Source organism: Schistocerca nitens, chromosome 2 (genome assembly GCF_023898315.1).
Source record: "Schistocerca nitens isolate TAMUIC-IGC-003100 chromosome 2, iqSchNite1.1, whole genome shotgun sequence".
Lineage (NCBI taxonomy): Eukaryota > Metazoa > Arthropoda > Insecta > Orthoptera > Acrididae > Schistocerca > Schistocerca nitens.
In genome coordinates, this window is record NC_064615.1 from 170,900,595 (window position 1) to 170,925,597 (window position 25,003).

The 25,003-nt window shown below is 40.9% G+C and overlaps 1 protein-coding gene across 1 annotated transcript in view; it reads right to left on the reverse strand.

The window, feature by feature from the left end:
* Positions 1-25,003, reverse strand: part of LOC126234903 (neuroligin-3-like) — a 443,765-nt gene that overhangs the window by 181,558 nt on the left and 237,204 nt on the right. The window lies entirely within an intron of this gene.

The window sequence follows — 25,003 nt, forward strand, 5'->3', positions numbered from 1 at the left end:
TGCTATTTACAAATACAGGAGTTAGCAGTGGCTTCAACAAAAGAAAGGTAAAATAAAAACATTAACGACCAAAAATGAGCCGGCAAGCAAATTACGTAATAGTGAAATAAGAGGGAGTGTGAGGACGGTGAGGTGGTTAGAAACGAAGCCGTAATTAAGAAGGAAGGAATTATTGTAGTCGTGATCTAGGAACCATACTGAGATAAGACTATAGTGAACTAACTGAACGATGTGGAGAAATGAAACGCAACTTTGTGATTCTTACAATCGATCTCAACACTACTACGATGTGTTTCGTACCTGAGTTTAGCTACGTAGCCCGCTTTGCTTTGCATGAGTTGTGAATGTGATGTCAGCTATCGCAGAGCGCTTTGCAAGTAAAGTCTGTGTGTGGACAAGGCACTTTTCTGGTGGTTGCTGAAGCGTGATGGAGCACTCTCGTGTGAGCAACACGGCCCGCGCTTCGATAAGTGGAGATGGCAACGAAAACTTCTATGCTTCTGCGTGTTGGAAAAGTCGTCAGCTACCTCTTCTTTAATAGGAGGATGAAAATGTTGCTCTTCCTCGCGATACCAATTTGTAAACGCTACATACTTATTCCAGTACCTTCATGGCAAGTATGTCGGGCTACTTTGCGAAACAAGTAAATGTTTTGCGAACACAGTATCTTCCTTAACTATGTTTAATCCTTTGTGGTAACAATCTAGTGAATCTAAAGTCATGATTGAGGCAAATTATAGTTCCAGGTTTGTACTTAATTGCCGTTTGCTAATTAAGTGGTTACATCTTAGCTTGTTTCACCGACAAATAGGATCTCTACACGTTCTCGGGCTCAAACGGTCATCCTTGTTCTCGTTTTCTTTCTTCAGAATGCCTTATATCTCCTTTCCAAGAGATTCTCTGAGTTTTTTTAACTAAAATTAATGTACAATTATGTGTTGTTTATATCTCAGCAACACGTGGTCTCTCATTATGCGTCTTCACCTGTTAAGCATGTGTATTCACTTTTTATATCTGCCTTTGGATTCACCCTCCCATGTATCATTGACGTTGCTGTCGATGAGGTTGCTTGTGTGCTTCAGCTATATGATAGCCGTACAGTAAGTACAAACACAGGGGAGAGGTATCTGTTCACAGGCCAGACAAATGTGTGGTTCCAGAAGAGAGGCAGCAGCCTCTTCAGTAGTTATAGGGGCATCAGTCTCGATGACTGACTGATCTGGCCTTGTAACATCAGCCAAAACAGCTTTTCTGTGCAGTACTGTGAACGGCTGAAAGCAAGGGGAAACTACAGCCTTAATTTTTCCAGAGGACATTCAGCTATACTGTATGGTTAACTGATGTTGGCGTCCTCTTGGGTAAAATATTCCGGAGATAAAATAGTCTCCCATTAGGATTTCCGGGCGATGGTCACTCAGGAGGATGTCGTCATCAGGAAGAACAGAACTGACACTCTAACTATCGGAGCATGGAATTTTAGATCCCATAACCGGGCAGGTGAGTTACGAGATTTAAAAAGGGAAATGGATATGTTGAAGTTCGCTATAATGGGAATTAGTTAAGTTCGATGGCAGGAGGAAAGTGACTTCTGGTCAGGTGAATACAGGGTTATGAATACGAAGTCAAATAGGGGTCAGGCAGGAGTGAGTTTAAGAATGAATAAGAAAATAGGAATGTCGGTAACCTACTATGAAGAGACTAATTTACACGTTATCGTAGCCAATATAGACAAGAAGCCCACGCCTACCACAGTAGCGCTAGTTTACAGTTAAATAACTCTGGATGATAAAGATATCGAAGAAATGTATGATGAGGTAGAAGAAATAATTCAGGTACTTAAAGGAGACGAGAATTTAACTCGGATGGGGAAATGGAATTCGATAGTAGAAAAAGGAACAGAAAAAAAAAAATAGTGGGTGAGTACGGACTGGGGGAAAGGAACGTAAGAGGAATCTCTTTGGTAAAATTTTGCACGTAACATAATTTAATAATCGCTAAACATTGGACTAAGAATCATGAAACATGGTAATACACACAGAAGTCACCTGGAGACACCGGAAGCCTTCAAATTGACTGTATTATGGCTAGACAGAGACTGAGGAACCAGATTTTAAACTGTACGACATTTCCAGAGCCAGAAGTGGACTCTGACCACAATTTATTGGTTATGACGTACATATTAAAATTGAAGAAATAGAAAAACGGTAGGAAATTAAGGATATGGGATCTGGATAAGTTTAAAGAACCAGAGGGTGTTGAAAGCTTCAGAGGGATCATTAGGCAGCAGTTGACTAGAACAGAAGAAAGGAATACAGTAAAAGACGAATGGGTAGCTTTAAGAAATGAATTAGTTACGGCAGCTAAGGATCAAATAGGTAAAAAGACAAGGCCTAATAAAAATCCTTGAATAGCACAAGAGATAATGGATTTAACTGACGAAAGGAGAACCATGGACCTTGCCGTTGGTGGGGAGGCTTGCGTGCCTCATTGATACATGTAGCCGTACCGTAAGTGCCACCACAAAGGAGGGGTATCTGTTGAGAGGCCAGACAAACGTGTGGTTTCTGAAGAGAGGCAGCGGCTTCTTCAGGGCAACTGTCACGATGATTGACTTATCTGGCCTTGCAACATCAAACCAAAACGGCGTTGCTGTGCTGGTACTGTGAACGGCTGAAAACAAGGGAAAACTACAGCCGTAATTTATCCCGACAACATGCAGCTCTACTGTATAGTTAAATGATGATGGTGTCTTCTTGGGTAAAATATTCCGGAGGTAAGATTGTCCCCCATTCTGATCTCCGGACTGGGACTACTCAGGAGGGCGTCGATATCAGGAGAAACAATACTGGCGTTATGTGTGTGGAATGTCAGATCCCTTAATCGGGGCTGTAGGTTAGAAAATTTAAAAAGGGAAACGGATAGGTTAAAGTCAGATATAGGGGGAATTAGTGAATTTCTCTGGCAGAAGGAACAAGACGTCTGGTTAGGGGATTACAGGGTTATAAACATAAAATCAAATAAGGGTACTGCAGGAGTAGACTTAATAAAGAGGAAAAAACTAAGAACGCTGATAAGCTACTACGAACAGCATAGTGAACGCACTGTTGTAGCCAAGATAGTCACGAAGCTCACACCGACCACAGTAGTACAAGTTTATGTGCCAACTAGCTTCGCAGGTGATGAAGAGATGGAAGAAATGTTTGATGTGACGGAAGAAATTGTTCAGATAGTTAAGGGAGACGAATATTTAACAGTCATGTGGGATTGGAATTCGACAGTAGGAAAAGAAGAGTAGAAAAGTAGTAGGTGAATATGGACTGGAAGTAAGGAATGAAAGAGGTAGCTGCCTGGTAGAATTTTGCACTCAGCATAACTTGGTCATAGCTAACACATGGTTTAAGAGTCATGAAAGAAGGTTGTATATGTGGAAGTGACCTTGAGACACTGGAGCATTTCAGATAGATTATATAATGGTAACAGAGAGATTTCGGAACCAGGTTTTAAATTGCAAAACATTTTCAAGGGCTGATGTGGACTCTGACCACAATTTATTGGTTACGAACAGTAGATTAAAACAGAAGAACCTGCAAAAAGCTATGAATTTAAGAATATGGGACTTGGATGAACCGAAAGGACCAGAGGTTGTAGAGAGTTTCAGAGAGAGCATTAGAAAACGATTGAAAAGAACAAGGGAAAGAAATGTGTTTATGTGGTGTACCGTTCTTGGCAAATTTTTATTTGAGATCGCTTAAGGTGAACAAATTGTTTAATCTTTTTCTACATCTTTTCTACCTGATCTAACAGTTTCTTATTCTCCTTCTTTCTTTATTTATTATTCAATGCCTGATGATAATTTTTATTCAAGTTTTTCTTTTGATAGTAAGGGTTATTACATTTCTTTTCTTATAACTGGTTCATTACTTGTTGCCATTCTTGGTGCTACACTTTTATCTTGATTCATTTTTCCTGTTCCCAACATAACTGCTTTACCTTAGTATTTAAAGTTTTTTTCAATTAACATGATTATTTTAGGTTCTTATTTGGAATAACTGTGTTCTATGTTAGATTTTTTCGTAATTTACTTTCTTTTTTCTATATTGTGTTTTGTTACATTTGTTGGCTGTATATAATTTATGTATTTAAATAAATTTTATTAGATATATAGCTTGAAGTCAGATTATTATTAATCAAAGTCTCTTTATTATGACTGAGGTGACGCTTAGGAAGTCAAGGATTACATAGTTTATCTATACAATTTACTACATTCAGAGGTGTTAAGATTTATTTCAGGTATAATATTTTTGTTATTGTTTTATAATACCTAAATGGCATTTAATTGAAGTCTAACACTGAATAAGTTAAGGAAATATTTATATTTAAGTATAGTTATAAACATATTATTTTTTTAGTGAAAATGTAACATTTTATCATACTACAAGTATATATATGTTAGAAATATTAATTTAAGAGCTAATAGAAGAAGCTAGGAACTTTCATACTGACTTTACATTTCCTTAATTGAAATTTCATAGTTTCACTAAATTAATAAAAGTAATATGCCTCTAACTGGCTGCTATTAATATAGAGTATATACTTAACCTAAAGGTTAAAGCTAACCAGAGTAATTCACTTCTGAGTCAATTTAAGATTTATTGATTCTAATCAGAAAATTTTAATACAACCCAAGATTGTAGTTAACTATAACCATTTACACTGCTCATTTAAAAGCTCCTTCGTTGAACTGACGATATGGTCATCCTAAAGGCACGAAAAGAATATTGTTGATATTGCTCAATAATTAAGAGAACTACAGCAATTAGGAGATGTTTAAGAGGGAATGGTATTTGGGCTGAACCTTTTGGGTCAAACCCACATTCATACTGTGATACTTTTCCCCAGTCATTAAGTCAAATGTAATATTTATATCATAAAGAATTAGCTACATTATCAGTAAACTGAAAATATCTAAGAATCATCATACCACATCCAAAAAGTGTCAGTATCAAGCAGCAGCTTCAAATCCGAAGTAGTGGCTAGGAGCCATGATTTTATGGAGTGTTGAAATATAAATGTTGACAGGAAGAATAACTGGCGGCTAAAAGAAGAGATCAGTTGATAGGACACATCCAAGGCATCAAGGAGTCATCATTTTGGCAATAGAGGAATCTGTAGGGGTAGAAGTTGTCGAGTGAGAGTTAAACATGGATACAGTAATCAAGTTCAAACAGATGGAGGTTGCAGTAGTTATTCAGAGATGAAGAGGTATACACTGGATAGATACAGTGGGAGCTTCATCAAGAGTCTCCAGACAGAAGACCACAACAACAATGACACTTTCATATAGTAATTACCTTCTGTGTTATTATGCCATATTAATTTGCTCAGTATTGTATTACATTATATGCCTTCAGGGCACACTAATATAGATGTTTGAATGGTAACTGGCTGCATGGACTATGTCTGGATTCCAATAAACTAAAAATTAGCAAGACTGTTCAAGGATTATCTGTACATAGGTGCTTTCATAAAATGTTATGGGAGTCAAAATTACGTGGGATTACTGTGTGTCCAGCACACTGTAATTAATAAAAAAAGTTCTATATATTTAAGACCCCATATACTGCAAAACATATGTTGTGTGCTTCATGAATTTTTAACATTACGTTTCAAGCCTAACCACCATAATGAGAAAACGTGGACATCCATTCTTAGCGCAAAGTCTCCACTGAATACCTACAACCACCACCACCACCACCACCACCACCACCACAGCGATTAGACTTCTCCTCAGGTATTAAAACGCTGTTCACTTGAAGAGGGTTTTAATTGGATACAAATCGACCGCCCCCCCCCCCCCCATCTCATCACCCTTCTTAGGAATGCAATCTAGTGCACTAGAGGAATCTCAATTTAGATACCTCTTTGTATACAAATGTGGATCAATTCTGAAACTAGTACGAAGTTCTTTTTAAAGTGTGCTGGAATTTGCACTTACTATGTAAAATGGAATTACATGTAATATTGTAATCTCCTTTGGTAAGAATAACGAAGCCCGCAAAGGAAACGGCGATTGTTGATTAGCGGGGAGGGTGGGCTTCGGAACGCCGCAGGGAAGACACAGTGACGGATTACAGGGGTCGCTGGAGAATTTACGGTATTGGAGGTGGAGAAGGGAGGGAGGAGGAGGAGGAACGTTTGCCTCGGGGTAGGACGGGGGTGGGAGGAGAGCAGGCGGTCCAGCATCGGACGGGTGGAATTGAAAGCGGATAGTTTGCGCTGCGGGGTGCGTGTGTTGCGTACATCAGGGCCGGGGCGCACGTGACTCGCGTGCCAATGCGCCGGCTAAGCAGGTAGTTTGGAAACATCCGCCCGCGCCGGGGACCGGTCGGCCGCGGTGGACCGCCGCGCTGCAACTTGGGCCTCCGGGTCTCCTCCGACCTCGGCCGCCAATATGCACAGACCCTCGCCGAATTATTCATGCCCACCGCTAATGTGGGTCGGCACCGAACCCACCGCAAGCAAGCGACACGTGCTCCGTAGCCGCCTGCACAGATTGTCGCTAATGAACGACGCGACACACCTGCTTAATTTCGGCGAGAACAGGGTATCGCCGGGGCCGATCACAAGATCTATAGGCCTGCGAGGGACAGACTGCTGTCCTTAATCTCATGGAACACTTCGCTGTATCTGTGGGTCAGTCAAGGTACCACGTGGTTTAGTCAGTCAATGCCTTTAGTCCTTCCTCCGACGCTGTATTTGTGATGATTTTTCGGTACGTAAGTGTTTGTTATATTATTGCTTGGTACAGAATCTATTGATGTGAGGCTAGGGAGCGTCTCCATCTCCTGTTCTGTCCGTGGGAAAATTAATTACGACTTAAGTAATTCTTTTCATCTGATTTTATGATAAACTTGTGTAATTGATGTTCTGATTTCACTTCTTTTTGTTTCATGCCATTATGTTAAGAAAACTGTAAATAAGTTTCAATGTGAATATTATTGTTTATGTCATATGTCAAGTAATATTGTAATAGAATTGAAATGTAACAAATGTTGACACTGTTGTAAGATGTTTAAAATTGTAACTGTGCGTCTGGTCCATATGTAGGCAATGTGTAGAACTCGGGTGGATACGCGGTTGGTCAGGGAGCAGTAAAAGGTGGATGGCAGGCGAGCGCGGGAAAATGCGCGCGGGCACTGCACGGCATAACGGACATAGTAGTAGTTGGAGTTTGGCACTGGTTTGAGCAACACCTTCTGGAGCGAGGAGGCTCTCCTGGAAGACATAGCTTCACTCAGCCTCGGGTATGCCGTTCCAACGCCCACACAGCATGGCAAAATTCCATAGGCACGAAATGAAAAAAGTATTGCGACGCTAAGAAGAATTAAAGTGCCGATACGTCAAGAGCCTTAGCTGTGGTTGTAAGTGTGCTCTGTACCTCGCCATCTCGCCGCCCGCCAACCGCCGCATCGATACTAGCAGGTTGAAACTTTTAGTACTGTATTCGTATGGATCAGAGAGTGAACTGTGTTTGTTTGGTGCAATAATAACCTAAATTTTACAAGAACTTTTCCATCGTCATTTAATTATCCTCACAACTAACCTAGACAGGGTCCTTTCCAAACGTTGTGCTATCCGAGTGTCCCGAAAATTAAAAATTGTGTTAATAATAATTATTTGCAGAACTAGCTATATTAGAATGGTGTTTAAAGAAATGTTTTGTTAATGAACCAGTAAATGAATAGCGAAGGTCTAACGAAGTCTAAAGATAACTTTAGTATTGATATAGTAATGAAGTTTATTATTTCGAGACAGATTTAAAGGCATTTAAATGAGCAATAAATAAGATGAAAAGAGCAGTAACTTACATACTGGAAATCTTGAATGAATAATAAATTCAGTAATCTTTTTTTTAAATACAGCGATCATAACAGTTTCAGGGTCCCCCCTCATTCATTTGAATTCTGAAGTGTTCTAAATTGGTTTGACCAGCAAAAGTTATTAAAGTCATTTATCAGTGTTTTATGTTTAACAAAATTGACATATTGTGTGTGGCATGAAAGTACAATTTCTAGGGTAACCTATGGCCGATTTTAATCAGATTAATAGAGCATAAAGTTTTGTAGTAAACATCGTAGTGTAGTGTTATGTATTCCTGATTTTTCATATCAGTACTGAACGTGAAACTATCAGTTCAATAGATTTTCTGATTCTAAAATTCTACTATATTATGCAGTATTACAACTTGTTGTTTTGCGTGAATATATATCAATTTGTACAGGGAAGAAACTCAGTTAATACCTAATCAGGCTGGCGACCGTATTATTGTCACATTGATAGCATCTTCTGGTTTGCTTTTGATCTATCCTGACGTGTGATTGCATTTCGAACTTACTTGACGGATCATTGTTATTACAGCGTGGATGTAAGTCTGATTTGCCACCATTCAGGTACACGCGGTCGATATCTGTGCGAAAATCCTTTCTCATAAGGTGAATCCCGCTCACTTACCATAGTACAGGCTTTAACGAGTACTGTGTCAGGGATTACACGGTCACAGTTTAAATTGCATAAGGCAATTCAGTTCGTCTCTACTTACGAAACTGAGCGGATGGACTGAACTTACAACAGAAAAAGAAAAGGTTTATCATTAAAACATTCATATACACCGCCGGAAAAAGAAATTATTACACCTGGAAAGATGACGTCGACTTGGATCTGATGACGACATATGCCACCTGGACTATAGTACATGCATTTACTGATAATGGTTGCACCGTCGTCCGCCAACAGACAGCGTAGTCCTATGGCTACCAGAGCGCCATCTGTGTCAACCCTTTAACAGGGAAAGCTCACAGAGTGTAGATCTAAGAGCTGCCACAGCACAGGTAAGAGGGCTTGTGAGCCCAGACGTGTCAACACACACTGTTGTGAACTAGTTATTAGCAGTTGGACTACGGGCACGCACACCTCTAGCCCGTCTTCCACTCACGCCAAAGCATCGACGTGCACGGCTCGACTGGTGCTATCAGAGGATCACTTGGAAGATACAGTACTGGCCATTAAAATTGCTACACCACGAAGATGACGTGCTACAGAAATTTAACCGACAGGAAGAAGATGCTGTGATACGCAAATGATTAGCTTGTCAGAGCATTCACACAAGGTTGGCGCCGGTGGCGACACCTAAAACGTGCTGATATGAGGAAAGTTTCCAACCGATTTCTCATACACAAACAGCAGTTGACTGGCGTTGCCTGGTGAAACGTTGTTGTGATGCCTCATGTAAGGAGGAGAAATGCATGCCATCACGTTTCCGACTTTGATAAAGGTAGGATTGTAGCCTATCGCGATTGCGGTTTTTCGTATCGCGACATTTCTGCTCGCGTTGGTCGAGATGCAATGACTGTTAGCAGAATATGGTATCGGTGCGTTCAGGAGGGTAATACGGAACGCCGTGCTGGATCCCAACGGCCTCGTATCACTAGCAGTCGAGATGATAGGCATCTTATTCGCATGGCTGTAACGGATCGTGCAGCCACGTCTCGATCCCTGAGTCAACAGATGGGGACGTTTGCAAGACAACAACCATCTGCACCAACAGTTCGACGACGTTTGCAGCAGCATGGACATCAGCTCGGAGACCATGGCTGCGGTTACCCTTGACGCTGCATCACAGACAGGAGCGCCTGCGATGGTGTACTCAACGACGAAGCTTTGTGCACGAATGGCAAAACGTCATGTTTTCGGATGAATCCGAGTTCTGTTTACAGCATCATAATGGTCGCATCCGTGTTTGGTGACATCGCGGTGAACGCACATTGAAAGCGTGTATTCGTCATCGCCATACTGGAGTGATGGTATGGGGTGCCATTGGTTACACGTCTCGGTCACCTCTTCTTCGCATTGACGCTACTTTGATGTGTTACGACCCGTGGCTCTACCCTTCATTCGATCCCTGCGAAACTCTACATTTCAGCAGGATAATGCACGACCGCATGTTGCAGGTCCTGTACGGGCCTTTCTGGATTCAGAAAATGTTCGACTGCTGCCCTGGCCAGGACATGCTCCAGATCTCTCACCAATCGAAAACGTCTGGTCAATGGGGGCCAAGCAACTGGCTCGTCACAATACGCCAGTCACTACTCTTGATGAACTGTGGTATCGTGTTGAAGCGGCATGGACAGCTGTACCTGTACACGCCATCCAAGCTCTGTTTGACTCAATGCCCAGGCGTATCAAGGCCGTTATTACGGCCAGAGGTGGTTGTTCTGGGTACTGATTTCTCAGGATGTATGCACCCAAACTGCGTGAAAATGTAATCACATGTCAGTTCTAGTATAATATATATGTCCAATAAATACCCTTTTATTATCTGCATTTCTTCTTGGTGTAGCAATTTTAATGGCCAGTAGTGTAGAATGGTGCACCATGATCTTCAGCGATGAAAGCAAGTGATGGTCGTTTGCTCGCACGACGTAGAATTCGTGAGCGTTGTATCGTAGAGCACATTCGTCCAAGACATACTGGCCTCACCCCACACATTATGGTTTGGTTGCGGTAAGCTAGAATTCTCGTTCGACTTTGGTGTTTCTGAAGGGAACGCTAACCACCGCTCGGTATGTGCAGAATGTTGTGAGATCCGGTCTTTTGCCGTTCTTCCGACAGGGATGTGATGTTTTGATCCAACAGGACAATGCTCGCCCACACACCGCCCGTGTAACTCGAAGTGCTCTGCAAGACGTACAGCAACTTCTCTGGCCAGCACGATCTCTGGACTTGAGTATTCGCCATTTGCACGATCGACTGGATATCTGAGTCAGCGCCTGCATTTTCGCCCATGAAGGTAAAATCACGTACTAATAAAGCTATTTCAGCATGAATCGATACCTGGTACCTCGGAACCGCTTGTGCTATTGATCTGTAAGTGTAATCATTTCATGTACTCCATATGCACTGTTGCAGCAACAACTCTTGTGCGAATATTTTTTCCAGCAGTGTATTGCAACCAAGAACTTTCACACTGCCGAGAACACCCTTCACAAAACTACGGTTGTAGCCAAGAATTCACTGCAGACAACCAAAAGTAAGATACATACACTTAAAGAGAAACACAGTGTCATCAATTGAGTGAAGGATAATGGTTACAGTGTGCAGAGTGGCTGATTAACAAGCCTTTACTCTAGAAGCTAAATATAACTTTGACACTGCAGTTGCGGTGGAGAAAGGGGGGAGTGACTTTCGAGATGAACCCCAGATCAGTCGAGGCGACAGAATCGAGGTTGCAATGTCTTTATACCACATGGCGATGTCGAGGCGGATTTCAGCATCCAGTAAGCTGTTACAACGCTCCTCCCCGATACAATTGCTCGTGCCACGTTGAGTCGATGCCACGTTGAGTCGATGCCACTCTATCGCGGGCGTCGTCATATGTCTCTCTGTCCAAGGTAATGACCAGAGAAACTGTAACAGACTCTAGGTGGTAAGTGCCTGGTGCCGTATACGTTAACCGTTGGTGTCCTCCGAAAATGTCATCTAACTGTAACCGCTGGCGTGCGAACAAGAAGAATTGGTGCGAGATGGCTGAGTTTCTTAGTTTTATGACGTCAGAGTGTCCGGTCCTCAGTAAGACTCCCACGCCAAAGAGTAGGTGTCTTGTCAAAAGCTAAGAAACACAGCAGCGAAGTTCTACCTGCAGAGACACAGAAAGCAGATAATGCCTCCATTCTTCCGAGGATTCCCATTCTGCCTCAGAGTCAAGTAGCGCAAGGGGCGACGTTTACTTTATCAAGATGCCTCATTGAAGACGAAGTAGTCGCTTAAATTTCAGTGGATTCCAGCGGTTGTCACCCTCTGGAGAACTTGAGAACCTTTCTTATGATGGCCGTATCAGAAATCTGATTTAGGGGTAATGATTTGCAATATATAAGAAATCTGACTTTGATATTCTCTTTACTCTCCAAGCTTTCTTTGAGAGGAAAATCTGAACGTAAGTTATGTTGATATCGATATCAAATTATCAAAAAATAAAAAGCAACAGAGTTTTAATTTTAATGAGGGAGAAGCCAATATTCCACAGAAATATAAATCTGATTCTAACCAACATGGGCCTCATTCTTTGTTATTTGACCTCGTGCGAGTGCCCTTGTAGGCGTGTGGCGACGTGGGGTTGAGTTATGTTCCAGGTAGTTGAGTAATATGAAGACATACATATTGTTTTTACTCAAACAAGGAAAAATGTTACGTGGTTTTTCCTGAATTCCAATTGTTTTTCTAACGATAATATGTACTCATGGCAATCATATCTAACCTTGGCGTCTTCATGAATTATAGTGGCAGATTAGAGAAGATAATCTTCTTTGCCGAGATAGCTAGTAATAACTTTTATTCTCGGTAATTAGTTTCGGTAATCTTCAGAATTCCGCTGAGAGGTTATTGCACATTTCTTAATGTAGTAGTAAAAGTACATGAGTTGGCAGGTACGTAACAAACTAGAAGATTGCCAGTCTAGTGGCGCTCTGGCTGCAATGATGTGCTCTGTTGAGAGAGGCGTGAGACAGGTGTATGTGGCGAACAACTGTGTATGTCGTTGATTTAATTCTGATATGCCGATGTATCAGTCCTCTAGTCTGTTACGTGCCTGCCAATTCATGAGAAAGAGTACTCTTCCTGCTATTTTCAGAAATGTGGAAGAACCCGTCTGCCGAAATCTGAAGACGGTGACACTGATTACCGAAAAGAGTTATCGAGAATACACTTATTATTAGCGACCTTGGCAAAGAAGTTTATCTTCTCTAATCTGTTGTCACAGACCAACCCTCGCTGCTCAAAATGAGTATACTAAAAAATATTGTAATGGCGTCTTTATGTATTCTAATAACCACAGAGTCATGCGGAGGAGGATCTTGTGTTAGTATTTGATTTATTGAAAATCATTCCGCACATAAATGTCAGGTGCGTGCGTAACTTTCAGTCAACGCGAGTTACGATGTGGACCACATGGTTGTTGAAATGGCCTCTGTGTGATCTTTTGAAGACGAATAGCACTGATAAACTGAGGATTTCTCAGATCTCTAAACGATATTCGCTTCCCTACAATCTTGTCATAAACTTGCCACTGCATCCGCCTCTGTCATGGTGATGGTCATGTCAACAGCCACATGTTCTATATACTCGTACGTGACTGCATTTCTTTGTGTATCGTCTCCTTGATTCATTCGATTGAAATTACTCCCATGGTTGTTATTCAGATTGGTGTTACCGTCTTTTAAACACCAGTACCATTTCATAGCGGCTGAACGAGCGATGTTTCCCCAATAGAGGATAATTTCATTGCATTTTCTCTAATTTTTCATTGTCATTGTTATTATTGGTGTAAAACATCAGTTCCTTGATCTGATTATCAGTAACTGTAATACGAGGGACGGAACCTGAATAGTGGTAACTATTTATTTAAAACTCGTACAAAATAAATACCTGTTTCAAAGTTTTACTGACTTTCAAATTGGTCACCAGCATTTTTAAGCGCGTTCTATTGCCCATATTGTCCGCGCTTACGCTGTTTTTCCTTCTCCCAATCTACAAATTTAATGCCACTATTTAAAAAGCCCTCACGCCGATGCGAAGAAGTATTTTGCGGAATACTTTCCCCTGCTTCCGCTGCGAGAATACAACGCTCATTACTTTGAACTGAATTGTGGTTGTATATATCATGTGCCACGTTAGTACCCGCTACATGCGGGGCTACATATTATTCTCTGGTGTAACGTGTTGATAAACTGTGAGAAACGGCGTTCCTTTGGAACAAAAATACAGCAGAAATAAAAGTCAGAAGTTTTGGGACATGATTAAACTTCTGAATTCAGGTTTTTGGCCTGTTCTATGGCGGAAGCCTTACCGTTAACACTGAATTACATGAAATTTTTTTGTGATGTACCGAATACCAAATACATACACAATATGTACAGTAGAAATGTGGTTATTATTTGGCGCTTTTTAAATTTTGTTTGGTTCCATACCATGGGATAATGCGACTATTTGACGTTTGGGCTCGTTATGAATACGGGTAGGGATACACCCGGGCCTTCAGAATCAGAACTTGTCTAATTATAAATCCATCAACTTCGCTCCTGAAGACAGGGAGGGTTGGAGTAGAACGAACGAGGAGTTCCCTTTACGACCCAACCCTGACCACCCCACTAGTCTCTCATTTTCGACGGAGCTAGCACTCGTAGCAGGAACAATGTCTTATTTTTCAGTTAGTTAGCAAGTGAAATTTTATTTATTCGGGTATTACTCTCATGGCACAGCCGTCAAAGTAACGTTATAGGTTTTCTTTCAAAATTTGCAGGTGCGTAAATTAACCATACATCACTCCACCACACTATCTACGTTGGAAATGATTACTTCTTGTGAATAAGGAGGAATTCCAATATAAGAGCTGCGAAACTGCATACCAAAATTAGAATCTTAGTACCGGCAACGGATACAACTACAAATAACGTGCTAGAAGACCGTAGGGATTTCGTAAGTGTAAATAAACAGATTATCATAAGTTCTTTCTTTGCACTATTTACAAATGAATAGTATTTGATCAAGCGGTGGTTGAAAGGACGTAATCAGTCACGAGATCCTTGAGGAAAAGAGAAGAGCTGTTGACTGAAATTATTTAAAAATTTAGATCATAAAGCCATATATATTATAAAATGTGTGTGTGTGTGTGTGTTAGGTTATTTATTTCACAACTCTCCTAAATCACTGGATCGATTTCAACCACAATAGGTACACATATTTCTATTTATCACTGTCAGGCAAGAATCACTGGGAGGGGAGTAAGAACCACCTACATATCATAATTCAGGAAATATGACTTCATAAACATTGAGGTGCGCGTAGAATAGACGCTTCTTGCTTGGCGTTTAAATTTATTACCTGTGTGGTACTAACTCTATGCGCAATACATTTCGCAGACAATATCCACATATACCGCTAAGTGCACCTAAACAATTACATCTCGGTAGCACCCATAGTTCATGAGAAATGACGTCATAAACACTGAGATGGGTGAAAAACTGTCGCATTGTGCATGGTGTTTAAATTTTGGAGTTTCTTGATACTAATTCTAATCGCAATACATTTTGCAGACAGTATCCATATATGCCGCTGAATATACCTAGAAAATTACATCACTGTATGACCCACAGATCGGGAGATATGACTTCATACACACTGAGATGCGTGGAAAAATGCCACATCGTGCATGAATTTTTAAAACCTTTATTCTTTATTACTAAAACACTTCCACAATCGAGTCAGCTTACGGAAATCCTTGAAATCTGGTAGCGCTTTTGACAGCGTTCAACTGCGAAGCCCAAACAGCTGTGGGCGAAAACAGTACACGTCTATTGAAAGATGAAGAGGCGTTCCAAAAGACGTTTACAAAATCGCGTTGTAGACCACATACCCTAAGCAGCGGCGACCAACGTACGGAAACTGTACGTTTCTAACATAAAACCAGCAACAAAATGAATACCCGGGAAATGCTGGGTTTATCAACTAGTTTTATACGAAATTAAATTTGTAAATAAAAGAAAAACTTACTGTTAATTCAGTGCTGTTAGGTTTATTGTTATTTCGGTCGTTTAATTTACTGTTTTTCAGATCTTCCTTGATTTTTTTCATCAAATCAATCTGCCTATTTAGTGATGGTAAGTTAATATATTGGTGAATCAGAGTTTCTTGATTTTGACGAAGGTCCAGGAATATCTACAGACTCTGCCAAAAATTCTGTTACTCAAGCAGGAAAGAGAAGGCGACAACAAGTAGTTACGAATCCCAAGCTTGCAGCTGCCCTCGATAGATGTAGGATCAGTGACACGGAAGCAAATTAAATCCTGATAGTTCCGATCGTAGCACTAGATCAAGATATTTTATAGTCAACCTGAGTTCCACACATAAGTCCACAGATAAATTTCCTGAGGCAAAGGCTACTGAAGTCAAGAACCAATTCAAGAATAAGAACCAATTTAAGAATAAGAAATTGCTGCCTGTAACGATACATTCTACAGACTTCCTGTGATATTCTTTGAAATTGCGGTACTCAGAAACATTTTGGAGTGCCTGCATTGCGATCTGCGACTGGAAAAACTCACTGAATAGAATCTTCAGCCCTATGTTAAAACATTAGTTTTTGATACAACATTATCAGACATGGAAACTTTGAGATGAATGTGACATATGAGTACTGAAAACTTATTAGAAAAACAACTCTTTTAGTTACCTTGTAGGTTTCATATCCTTAAGACAGTTCCTTTTCAATGGCATTAAAATGAAGTTTGTTTGTTTGTTTTCTTTTCTGCTCTGAAAGAAATAAGTGTCAAACTCTTGCAGGACTACTATAAATAATTTACAAAAAAGAGTAGTATATGCTTTAGGTTAAGTTTGTTTGTTTGTCTGTTTTATTTTTTACTCTGAAAGAAAGTGTCAAACTCGTGAAGGACTACTATAAATAATTCACAAAAAAGAGTATTATATGCTTCAGGTTGCACGCAAATACCGTGTAAAATGTAGAATATTTATACACAGAGGTTTTAAATTTTCTTGGGCGGCGCTCTCTTCCGCATTCTTGAGAAGGTTGGCGTATGCATTTGTCAAAATACCATATGTTGTCGAAGATGTCATACGGCTACGTTCCCGTAAGTTGTTTGAACACTTGGTTAAGTGTAACACTGTTTTAGATTAAAAGAAAGTGAGGATGTAACACAACTCATATTTTCGTGCCATGGAATCTTGATGTACACTGCATCGCATAAACGTGTTCTGACTTTTTGAAAATGGATCTGTTTATTATAAAGTACACAACTATGACAGATTATCCCAGTCACATAAGTACGATCACAAATGTTTATGTTTAATGATGCATGATGACAAAACCTGTCATAGTTGGCTAGAGTGACTAATCCGTTACACCAGACGATGATAATGTTACCGAAACTAATCGTTTAAAGAAAAGTAGAAAAAAAATAAGCTAATTTAAAATCATGGTGGCTGCTAGTTTAAAATCGTGGTGGTTGTAATTATCCAGCCACATAGATTCATTGTTTCAAAACTGATGATAGTAAATCATCTCTGCTAGGTAGTTACCACTCATAACACTGATTTTGCAGTCGAACGTCGACTGATTTTGATAAGAAGTTCACAATCACATTAATTTTATCTCGATGTAGTAAACAGAATTTGCAGCCCATACGATGTAATTGGCTCAATCTTGAAATTCCTGCTTTGTGCCCGGGTGTATGATTTTACAAACACGTCGAATTAGTTTAAGGATAAAAATCGCGACAAAATTTCCAGTATTGGTACGAGAGCATTTCTTGGACCTTCGTGATGCTTCCTTCACCGAATATTAACTTCGTACTCCAAACATTTTCCCGGATCAAGCCGAAACCCTTCTCATTACAAAGCAGAACAAGTGCCATATCCGAAGTTTACCAGTCCCTAATCAGTATCGGTCCAGTTTCAGCCAGTTAACTGCAGGCATCACATGCAAAGGTGATCGTAGAAAAATGGTTCAAATGGCTCTGAGCACTATGCGACTTAACATCTATGGTCATCAGTCCCCTAGAACTTAGAACTACTTAAACCTAACTAACCTAAGGACAGCACACAACACCCAGTCATCACGAGGCAGAGAAAATCACAGACCCCGCCGGGAATCGAACCCGGGAACCCGGGCGTGGGAAGCGAGAACGCTACCGCACGACCACGAGGTGCGGACGATGATCGTAGACACTGAAGAAGCACGGTCACATTTTTCGATTGAGCGGAACGCTTCTGCGTCTACATCTACGTACATACTCCGTAAGGGTATGGCGGAGGGTACCTCGTATCACCAATAGTCATTCCTTTCCTGTTCCACTCCCAAATAAAGCAAGGGAAAAGCGACTGTCTATATGCCTTCGTATAAGCCCTAATTTCTCTTATGTTATCTTCGTGTTCCTGACGCGAAATGTATGTTGGTGGCAGCAGAATCGTTCTGCAGTTAGCTTCACCTGCTGGTTCTCTAAGTATTCTAAATAGTGTTTCTCAAAAAGACTGTCACCTTTCCTTCAAGGATTATCATTTGAGCAACCGAAACATCTCCGTAATGCTTGCGTGTAGTTCGAAATTACCGGGAACAAATCTAGCAGCCCGCTTCTAAAATGCTCGAAGTCTTCCTTTAATCCGACCTGTTGTTGATTCCAAAACACTCAAACAGGTGGTACTGGCTTCCTATATGCGGTTTCATTTAAGGGTGAAACGGTACTTTCCCAAAATTCTCCCAATTATCCGAAGCCTTCCTTACTACCGTCCTTACGTACTCGTTCCGTTTTATATCGCTTTGCAACATTATGCCCACAAACACTTCTCATGGACGGAACCTGCTGACGTTTTCGGTCTGTGATTGAGACAGTTTATCATCAGATGCCTTCACTGTGTATAGACCTCTAAATATGTCGTAGGCCAATTTGTCCAAGCCGATTAACTAACAGTATCCCCCCGTGTTCAACACGATACTGACCACATGGCCGTTGAGTGTTTATATCACAAGATATACAGCTTACGTAATGCGTGCTTTGTTCTCAATATGAACTCATCACGCAGCAGAGAGATGATTCTGTTTTACAATAGTAAGTACGAGAATTCATCGTTCCTGGTAAATAACAAATGTATCTAGAATGAAATTTTCACTCTACAGCGGAGTGTGCGCTGATACGAAACCTCTTGGCAGATTAAAACACTGTGCTGGACCGAGAGACAAACATGGGACCTATGCCTTTCTTGGGAAAGTGCTCTACCATCTGAGCTACCCAAGCACTTCAATTCTGCCACAACCTCGTCTCCTACCTTTGGTAGTGAAAACGTTTTATCACCGTGAAAACATAACATCACACAATTAAACGTTTTATCACCGTGAAAACATAACATAAAAGAATTAATTTTTTATTTGTTTGCAGGTACATGTCTGCAGTCGTGGTATACACTTTAATGACCATGCCACAGTACCGAGCACGTTGTTGCAGGATGGAAAACTAAATTGTACAGCCCATTCACTAAAGCAATGAAAACCATAGCACTACATTTCATACACTGATTCAGTATCATATTTTTTCACATGATAAATCCGATCACTATGTATTGCTCACTATTTTCATTACACCTGCCACATACGTTCTATAGCGACTGGTCTGCTGTAAGCGTACACCTTTGTGAGAAAATTTTTTTTTCTGTAAAACACATATACAGCCAATCAGTTGCATAAAGTTTATTGTAATAAGGCTTGATAAGGTTTCAATGTCACTACCGGTATCTTGTATACAAGAAATAAGGTCACCTGTAATGCTTTAAATATGTTACACAATAAACACCTAAAATAACCAATACATTATAATAGTGAACTGAAGTACACGGAATAAAAAAAAGATACTTACATAACTCACATTACGTTAACATTAGAAGCATACACTGTGAGCTAAAACCCTCAAAACAAATACCAGAAATCATAGATTAAGTCCTTCATGAAGAACAGGAGGAATTGCTACACAGATACAGCTAATTGTTAAGTGTGGCAACTACTTACGATGGCAACTATAGGCAGGGAGACCGCGCCACTCGCTGGGCGATAGCAGCGTGTGAAATGCTTAACCATGTCAAATACGTAATTAAAGCAGTAATATATCAGTACTACATATATTTAAGTGTTTTAAATAGAGAAAACTGCACATAATGTAAAAGCAAGGACGTTATAAAACAGAAAAGAAAAGAAATAAAACATTTTAAAAAGGATAACTACAACAATATGTAGCACAAAATCAATAAAATGGCTAATTACGAAAATATGTGCTGAGGAACAGTAATAAAGAATGTAATATAGCAGGCCTTCAAGAAGATATTACAATATGCAAAAGAGAAAACTATTCTTTATGTAAAACCTGCGTAACCAGAATATAAAGCCATCTGGCGTGCTATTGATACAGAGAAGACGAAGTCTACTAAGTAAGGGGCAGAACGGTCCTGAAGTGGAAGTTGGAAGAAACAAGTGCCAACACATCATGCAGTCGCGAGCAATGGCTTAAAAGCGTTAAAGATACTTTTTCGTCAATTGTAATCATTCATTTAAAATGTCATCTTTACTTATCACATGTCTAAATATCTCAAGTTCTTGAAAGACATCAAGCTTCTACACTTTCTTCTTTTTACACAGAGTCGCCATTTCGTCTAACCCTTTGGGACCGTGAGCCGATATTAATAAATGCTGCGTGAAAGTGGAATTATAAACATTGGTACCGTTCTTTCCCAATACGTGCCCCTTATACATTATGTTAACTGCCCTATTGTTCTGTCCAATATAAAACACCAGACACACACCGCAAGCAATTTCGTGAAATGCTGACTACGTAAAGGTTCTTTAAGTTGTTAAAAATTACGAATTTTTTAAAACTTATTTACGGAGAAGACAACTTTGAATTCATATTGTTTACCCAGCAGACACTACATCCTATAGGAAACATTACGTAACTACGATAGAGATAAAAATATTCCTCTACCCTTATCCCTATTTTGACAGATACCTACTCTTTTATTGGTTTTCGTTTCGAAAACTGTTTTAGTTAAACTATTTTGTTTCTTTAGTTTGGATCGTGATAAACGTGTGATTATAGTACGATAAAAAGCGGAATAAAAGAAAACGGTGTTATGGGACTGAGGATGTGTTGAATCAGTTGATCGGTGCTTGTTGCTTTACAGAAAATATCAAAAGTTCCTCTATCATCTACGTTTGCTGTTTATCCCAAACATTTTTCACTGCAGCTGCAGCAACATCAGTGGGCCCACTGCAGAGAAACATGTTTGAGATAAAAAACAAAATTGTGTTTTGCTAAAGGCGGACCCGTCCAAAAACGTTATGTATTGTTAAAGCAAACACGGACAAAGGAGCTTCAACCTCAAGATGATTATGGTTACTCTATCATCTTTTATGGTCATACCAAGATCCAAAAAAATTATACTACGATTTCTATTTCGCGACTTGCAAGTGATATTAATTTTTCATGAAGATTATTAAATACTTTATAGTCGGTCTACTCTGTCATAAGCTCCGTTGTATACAAACAAAATATCAATATACGAAGAGTAGGGATGATTGCATAATTCTATAGAAGCACAACTTATCTCGATTCTGGAACAGTTTCCATTAAATTCGAAGTAATTGTATTTATGTACCACTTTTAGGCACCGTATAAGATCTGTTATTTGTTCATCTGTCGTATTCTTTATAAGCACACAGGTTTTTGTCATGATATCCACAGTTGTCTGAACTCGTACATTAAAGTACAAATGCATTCCATATTTCTTACTCTATTTTCCAAGATACTGCTATTAGGTACTGTATAAATATATTGAAAAACATATGATTTATTTAATCTTTCCATGTAGAAACGTGGCTAATTCGTGGTACCCAATTCTAATACTGTTTACAATTGGACAATATCGATTGTTTATTTTATGGACCTTTAACAGAGAATGTTGCTTAGGAGTTTGTGGAATCATGTTAATCAAATGTCGACAGATTTCTGTCGACACCTAAAGCTCACCCATTTCTTTTTGTAAGTCAGATCCTCCTGAAATTCGGAAACACTATACTCCTCACAGAATTTTGACGTTCTGGAGACACATTTATCTTTACTGGCAATAGCTATAGCATTATCTTTACCAAAATTTATTAAAAAGGTTTCATTTTTCTTAAATTTTCCAAAAATATTTTAACTATTTTAGATCTTTATTATGTGAAAAGTGACCATTAAATTCATTTTCACTAAGAATGTTACAAACATCATGGGCTATTCTAACCTGTAAGGAATTTTCCATTTTGATACTACTGAGACCAATCATATCGTCTATGAGGTAAATCCTGAACGAAAAGAACGTTTTGGAACGTTTTCCATACCAAGATAGTCGCTTATAATAAAACAGAAAGTGTACATACGTTTTGACACATAATTTTTCTATTTTTCAACATAGTCGCCTTTGACATTAAGGCACTTGGCAGTAGTTTGTGAATACCTTAGTCATACTACGTGGCCGCGTGGCTCATCAACCACGTCACAATAGCATCCTTGAAGGCCTCATCATCTCCGCAACGTTTACCAGCAAGATGGTTCTTCAGTATAGGAAACACGAAAAAAATCCGTTGGTGCCACGTCAGGAGTGTATGAGGATGGCCGAAGAAGACACAGGAATTTCTCACGCAGAAAGGCTAATTTCTGCCGTACAATATATGAATGTTCATTGCCGTACAACACAACAGAACAGTTCTATGCGAGAGCTTACTTCTTCGGAAGTTTTGGATAGCCCAGCGAAAACGTTCAAGGATAGCACAGTATGTTTCACTATTCATCGTTGTGTTGTGGAACATGAAGGTTTTTTTTTTGGGGGGGGGGGGGGCGCGCAAAACTGCTATGGTCATTAGCGCCCGGTCTGTGACTTAGGAAACGGTAAAAAACGAAAATGGACACCAGCAGCAATGGGAACGAAAATCAAAAAATTGGAGAAACTAAAAACAGAAGGAAAGCTTAAAAATCCACTACATAAAGGGGTTGGTTGTCCCCAAAAAGAGCTTCAAATGACTGACATCATCTCACTGGCACTAATAAACTCGAGAACGCGATCGGCCGAGCGCGTGTCATCTGCTAAAATGGACGATATATCAGGCGACAGCTGTAGACGGGCGCGTAACGGAGTAAAATAGGGCCACTCAATTAAAAGGTGTCTTACCGTCCACAGCTGAGAGCAGTGGGGACAGAGTGGGGGAGGATCGCCGCTTAAAAGATGTCGATGGCTAAAAAGACAGTGCCCTATCCAGAGTCTAGTTAAAATTACCTCCTCCCGACGACGCGTTCGGGAGGAAGAGGTCCAAGCACAGGGAAGAGCTTTCACGTCCCGCAATTTATTATGGGGAAGTGTCGACCAATGTGCGTGCCATAAAAGAACAACACAACGACATAAAACACTCCATAGATCAGCGGAGGGAATCGATCGAATAGCTGACCGAAGAAGAGAGACTGCAGCCTTGGCCGCTATATCGGCTGCTTCATTCCCACAGATACCAACGTGTCCTGGGAGCCAGAGGAACGCCACCGAGACGCCCCCCAAGTGGAGCAAGCGCAGGCAGTCCTGAATCCGGTGGACCAGAGGGTGGACAGGATAGAGAGCTTGGAGACTGAGGAGAGAGCTAAGAGAATCTGAACAGATACTGTATCCGCTGATAGCGGCGGATGTATTGGACAGCCTGGAGAACAGCGTAAAGCTCCGCAGTATAAACCGAACAGTGGTCGGGAAGCCGAAATCGATTTGGGGTGTCGCCTACAATATAGGCACTCCCTACACCTGACGATGTTTTCGAGCCATCAGTGTAAATAAATGTGGCTTCCTTCATTTGTGCACACAGAGCAGCAAATTCCCGACGATAAACAAGTGAAGGGGTACCATCGTTGGGAAACTGACAAATGTCACCGAGCAGGCAGGTCCGGGGACGGAGCCAAGGCGGTGCTGTACCCCAAGTTGTCAAGAAGGTTTTAGGAAAGCGGAAGGAAAGAGAATGGAGCAGTTGACGGAAGCGGACTCCCGGTGGTAGTAGGGAGGAAGGGCGGCCTGCATACCCTACATCCAAGGAGGCGTCGAAGAAAATGTCATGGGCGGGATTAGCAGGCATGGAAGACAGATGGCTGGCATAACGACTCAGAAGGACTGCTCGCCAATTGGACAGCGGAGGTTCAGCAGTCTCAGCATAAAGGCTTTCCACAGGGCTGGTGTAAAAAGCTCCAGACACTAAACGTAATCCACGGTGGTGGATAGAGTTGAGACGCCGAAGAATAGACGGCCGAGCAGAGTCCAATTTCGAGCGCACTAAGGACCACTCTGTCCGCTCCCCAGGAGGTACCATTCAGGACACGGAGAGTGTTGAGGGATCGCAGACAGCGAGCCGAAAGATAGGAAACGTGGGAGGACCAGCACAGTTTTGTGACAAACATAAGACCCAAGAATTTAGCGACGTCCGAAAACAGAAGGTTGACAGGTCCTAGATGTAAGAAGGGTGGGAGAAACTCCGTACGACGCCAAAAATTAACACAAACGGTCTTACTGGGAGAAAAGCGGAAGCCTGTTTCGATGCTCCAAGAGTGGAGGCGATCGAGACAGCCTTGAAGACGTCGTTCAAGAAGGCTGGTCCGTTGAGAGCTGTAGTAGATCGCAAAATCGTCCACAAAGAGGGAGCCTGAGACATCGGGAAGGAGACAGTCCATAATGGGATTTATGGCAATGGCAAACAGTACAACACTTAGCACGGAGCCCTGAGGTACCCCGTTTTCTTGGGAGAAAGTACGGGATAGAGTAGTGTTCACCCGCACTCTAAATGTGCGCTCTGCCATAAATTCGCGAAGAAATAGTGGCAGCCGACCTCGAAAGCCCCAAGAGAACAGTGTGCGGAGGATGCCTGTCCTCCAACAGGTATCATATGCTCTCTCCAGATCAAAAAATATTACTACTGTTTGGCGTTTCCGGGGAAAACTGTTCATGATGTAAGTGGAGAGAGCAACAAGATGGTCAACTGCAGAACGATGCTTTCGGAAACCGCATTGGGCAGGTGTTAAAAGACTGCGGGACTCCAGCCAACAAGCTAAACGGCAATTCACCATACGCTCCAAAACCTTACATACACTACTCGTGAGAGAAATTGGGCGAGAGCTAGAGGAAGATGTTTGTCCTTTCCAGGTTTCGGAACAGGAACGTCGATAGCTTCCCGCCATCGTCTGGGAAAAGTACTGTCGGTCCTAATTCGGTTATAAAGGCGAAGGAGGTAACGCAGACTATGGGTTGATAAATGTAGCAACATTTGGATGTGGATACCATCCGGTCCTGGGGCGGAAGAGCGAGAAGAAGAGAGTGCATGTTGGAGTTCCCGCATGGAGAA